Source organism: Lissotriton helveticus, chromosome 7 (assembly GCF_964261635.1).
Source record: "Lissotriton helveticus chromosome 7, aLisHel1.1, whole genome shotgun sequence".
Lineage (NCBI taxonomy): Eukaryota > Metazoa > Chordata > Amphibia > Caudata > Salamandridae > Lissotriton > Lissotriton helveticus.
Genome location: NC_136068.1, coordinates 1,431,121,012 through 1,431,126,807, shown reverse-complemented (window position 1 = coordinate 1,431,126,807; position 5,796 = coordinate 1,431,121,012).

Here is a 5,796-nt window from a genome sequence, read left to right as displayed (position 1 = left end):
CCCATTGGATGTTCGGCTGCATGAAGCAACCTCAACGCAGGATCTTGCAATGAGCCACAAATCAGGATTTGAGGTACCATATTTAGCGGGCCTAACTTGGTCCCTGTATCCACGTTTGCAGTCCATCACAGTCAGTCTAAACTTGCAACTTTTGCCGGAGCAACCAGGTAACCACAATTGGGACTTTCATTAAAATCTCTAAAATTTCATATCTCGCTGCTACTGATTGGCTTTTTGTCATTTTGGTCTCAAATAATTTATTAAAATTTGCTCTGTTTCTAAATTGGTGTGGGATTTTTCTTGGGTTGTGTTTTCACTTTATTATTGTTTATGTGTTGAATAAATACTTTAAACATTGTGTCTAGGTTAAGACTGACTGCTTTCATGCCACACTACCAGAGGGTTGAGCACAGGTTAATTTGGGGTTTACTTGTCTTTCACCCTGACAGGAATTGTAGCTGTTGCTTGAGCACCACTGAACCAACAACTCAATTTCTCACAGTTATTATTTGTTAATGCTTGTAGGGATTGTTAGAGTGTACAGCCTAGCAAAATGATGTGTGTATCACAAGCCTAATTTGTTCCCAAATAAAAGTGTCCTATTCCACATATCCAGGTGTGTTGTCAGACTGTTTCCACTCTCAGTGACGAAACCTGACTATTGAAGTTGGGATTAGTTTGGGCTTCAGAGTATCTTTATTAATATCTAGCTATGGCACACTGACATAACACAGTGGCTGCAGTGTTCAGGAAGAGGCATGGACAGGTTTTGAGGAGTGTTATGGCAGACGAGACAGATGGAGAGAATATGAGGTATAGGCACACAAACTAACAACCGGTGCCAGCTGGTAAAATCTGGCAACTGTGGTGTGGTAGGGCATTGATGAAAATAAGCATGGAAATGGAGCACAGGAAAAAGTAGTGTGGTGCTCACAGCTTTCTGTAAAGGGTAGGGGCAGTCTATGATGAGGGTATCAGGTGGCCTGGGATGTATGGGTGAAGGAAGGGGGATGAGGATTTTAAATAAAACAGCAGAATGCTCACATGATGGGGCATTAGATGTTTTTATTTTTCTATTGAAACAACTTTATATGAACTCAAGGGCACAGATTATTATTAATAATTTTAACATTGGGACATGTCAGGTCAGCAGAGGCACGCGCCAAGGCTGCCCTCTGTCGCCAATTTTATTTGCCTTATTTATTGAACCTTTGGCGATTGCAATCAGGGGCACAATGACCGACACAGTACCCGTAGCCGGCATGACAAATATTAAACTATATGCCGACGACATTGCCCTGTTCTTAGATCTAAAGCCTTCAAGTCAGGCAAAATTGTAAAAAAAATTCTCTGATTTTCAAAAGTTAGGGGGCTATAAGATTAATGTTAACAAGACGGAAATAATTTTAGCCAACTGCACTGTAGACACTTTATTGCCGGAATTTAGGATGATCTATAATACAAGCCCAAAGAGATACCTGGGAATATTTATCTCCGATAACTTGGAAGATCTGTATTCGTTAAATTATATACCTCTGTAAAAAAAGGTTGGTTCCCAATTAGATCATTGGAATCTATTACCGTTGTCTATAATGGGACGGGCTGCTCTAATACGTATGTCTATTTTACCTGTTTTTAGCTTCCTTTTTAACGCAGCCCCCTGCGCAATACAGTTCTCTTTTTTTTAAAAAGTGGACGCCATGATTTCCTCCTTTCTCTGGGCCTAGAAAAATTCCGAGACTCGCACTTAGCACTTTGTACCTTCCGTCTCTACAGGGAGGGTTGTCCCTCCCAAACATTAGAGAATACTATTTTGCTACTTTTGCACACCATAGTTTTACATTTTTTTTTTAGACGACTACGAGACAGATAATTTTTTTATGAGGAAGATGCTGTTAGAAACTAAAATTATCGATCCCGCCAGAATCACGAAATATCCAAAGAAGGTCCGCTATAAGTCCTTTCAGTGGCTATTCAAACAGAAAACCCAGCTCCTAAAATTCTACCGTATCTTTAGAATAAGCAGTTCAACTGCTTTAACTAACCTCAGCTTCGGAGAGGGGGGCTGCCTGGACAAAAATATAGCGCGATTATGGAAGGACAATGGCTTCGAGAAGATTGAGGATTTCCTCTCAGGGAATCGATGGAAATCCTGGGAGGAAATTTCCAGACAGATAAATCAATCAAAAACAATATTGAATTGGTCTTTTACTATGCTTCACGCGGAGCTTAGAGAGTTAGATATTGGTAATCTATTTCATAAAAGCGACATATCAATAGCATTAAATAAACCAATGCAAAAGAAGATTAGCACTTGGGTTAACATTTTAAAAGAAGATAACACAGTTGAATCTTTTTATAAGGCTATAGAAAGGTGGAAAAAGAGGGAAGATATCGAAATTAGTAAACCAACATGGGATAAAATTAATACATTTAATAAAACTCTCTTCCGCGGTGCTAACTTTAAACGTATGCAATTTTATAACAAATGGCTAATTTATAGAACCCCATCATTCCTCCACAGTATATATCCCCAAGTTGTCGATAAATGCTTCCGCTGTGAAGAAAAAGGATGTATGATGTTACAACGCATACTTTTACAACGCCTACCTTTACATCGCAGTTTTTACAACGCATGCTGTTACAACGCATTGCGCTAAGGGGTGCTGGATAGTGAATAGTTTAATTTACTATTCCAACTCCAGTCCCCGTGGATAGTAAGGAAGGTGTTGGATAGTAAATTAAATCTATTCCCTGTCCTAGAGCGCCCCCCAGCGCAATGCGTTGTAAGGACATGCGTTGTAAAAGTTGTGTCGTAATGGTAGTGCGTTGTAAAAGTTGCGTTGTAAAGGATGTTCCCCGAAGAAAAAGGCACCTGGAAGCACATCGTCTGGGAGTGTTAAAAAATTCAGGAATTCTGGAAGGAAATAGAAAAATATCTTACTATCACACTCAAAGCCAATATTTCATTTTATGAATCAATTTCAGTTCTAGGCTGCTCTCCGTGCCCCACTCCTTACGATGAGTCCCTGTTTATAGCATCCCTAATAGCTAAATCACTTATCCTACAGTGCTGGAAATCAGAGAATGTACCAACCTTTCAAGCATGGAAGGCAAAACTATTAAGGATTCAGGGGAGGGAAAGGAAATATGCATTGAGATCTGGGGCCATTAGGAAATATGATAAATACTGGAGTGTGTTCGAATCCTAGACTGATTATGGTGGATATTGATTATAACCTCTTCTTCAAGTCTGTCTGCGAGACTGCTACGATTAATGTATTATGCACTCTGCACTTTAAGAATGGTTCTTAAACTGTTGAAATTTTGATATGTTTTTATTTTCAAATGAAATCAGTGTAATTGAATTTAGGCTGTCTTTTAGGGATCTGATTCGTATTTCTTCTTTCTCAGTCCGTTTCTTGATTTCTCCACATGCACTTTATTCTACACTGTATTAACTTTGCTGCTAACGTGTATTGTAATGAATATCTTGTGTTTATGAACTCTCAATTACATTTTTTTTTTTTTAAATGATGGGGCATTAGAATCGATCTAAAACAAGAGAGCAGCACACAAGGCTGCTGAGTAATTAGATTAGGGCAGGGGCACATGACGCGGCTCACAGGCTTCACCCAGTACACAGATGTCAGGAGTGGCACAACTGCTTATATGTCAGCACCACACCACATGTCAAATCGTCAGAGAGAATAGGATGTGGGCCTACTCAGGTGCATTCAAGGTGCAGCAAGGGGGCACAAACAAAACTAACCTGACCTTCAAGCTGTGGTGCAATGTAAAATGACGAGGCTCCCTGTTGAATGTGGTAAGGGGTCCTTGAGACTCAGATAGCAGATATTTGTAGGCAATAAGATGAATTGGTGACTCCAAATGGTTGGGGGGGCTCCTTTACTGCCAAGGCTGGTGTGTTCTGTACTGTGCCCCTAGCTTCAAGTGTATGTGTAATCTCCAACCCTGGGGCAATGGGGAACACAAACAATATAGTAAAATTCAACAATAGATCAAACATTGAAATATTATGGTCATAATAAAAAAAATCATACATAAGTATCTGGTCAAAGAAACCTGAAAGAACAGCGAAGACTGAAAGGTTGTGGAGAATGCTTGAGTGAAGCGAAAAAAAATATATTAAGGACTTGCATGACAGCAGTAGTGTTGGGACAAACCTGATTTCAGTGGGCATGTCAGAGGTGAGGAGAGACTGAGAAAAAGGCTTGGCAGAGGTCCTAGCATGAGGGAACTTAGCCGATGGCAAACACCTTGTAAATGATGCAGCAACGTGGGAAGCATGAACTCATGTAAAGGGATGGCCAGTGACCAGAACAGGAGTGGCAGTGATCTTAATTGTGACTCCATTTTGTAAATAAATGGAAGAACCTCAAGGATGTTGTTACCGTTGTTCAGACTGGATAGAATAAGGGAATAGAAGATGGTACCAAAATGAGAGATAGAACATAACGGCTAATTGTTAATATAGACATTCTATGAGAGCGGTCTGGGACAAGTCTGCTAATGTGAGGTCTAAAATTTGGAGAAAGAAATTAAAATAAAGCCAAGACAATTCACAGACGACGACAATCAAGGAATAATTCGCAGTGTGTCACGAAACCAGGACTAGGGAGTTACGGGAAATAGGTGTTAGGGATTGGAAATTCGGAGAATCTTCTCAGTTTTGAATGGATTCATTTTAGGTTAGTGAGAAGACATTATTCCATTAGGCAGCCAGATAGTCTCTCGGGCAGTGGATCCGGCCTGCACAACGTCCCGCTGTAAAGTCTACTCTGTTATGCGTAAGGTTTGGCTTATGAGTTTTAAGCCAACACTGTCAGAGTGGCTGTTACCTGTTTCCAGAGTTGTAGTTCCTCATAGCGGCAGGTTTGTAAGGCACGAGACAGAAGCCATCTTCTGCAAGTGTTGCATGAAAAAGAATTGATTGAGGTACGGTCATTGACAAAAGCAGACCAGGGAGAAATAGGTTGGATGTCAGAGTGAAGCTTGTGAAGCCACAAGAAATAATTGGAATGATCATCACGGGAGAGCCTAAATTAAGTGGCAAAAGCAGCAATAAGCAAAAAGCGTGAAAGGGAAGATGCAGGAGTCAGACCAGTTAATGGGACAGGATGTTGTCTAAGTGTGTAGAACTTTAGATGAAAATTAAATCAAGAGTGCTTTCATGATTTAAGTGGTTTCAATATACGCAGGATAATTCACGATTTGGCTAAACAGAACAGAATGTCTTACAAGAGGGTAATAACAGACCACAGCGAATATTTCAGCGAGATTAAAGTTACAAAGGTACAAATGTGTGCAGCAGGAGGCAACATTGAGGAAACGTAATTGAAATACTTGGTAAAGGAAAGTGGGCTATATTGTGGGAATATTAAGTTTAACATGGATTAAAATGGGAGTAGTTCACAAGTGCACAGTAATGTGTCCTCCAGTTTGACCTTCAGTGTGTTGTGTGTTATGACAGCGAAACCACCATCATTTCTGGGAGGTCAATCAAGCCGAAGGAACAGGAAGCTTGTAGAAAGTAGATGCACATCAGAGCACTAAACTATAACCCACCTATGGCTGTAGCACCACCACTTCACTACCAACCCTACTACTGCAGTGCCACTCCCAATGCAATATCACCCACCAGGCAATATACTAACACCTCTTACCAACACAGTGACACCACGTTCTGTAGAACTATCACCTCCATACTACTGTTTCCACATGGTCAACTACTACTCCCTCCCAGCACTCCACTCCACCTCAGTGCACCATTCT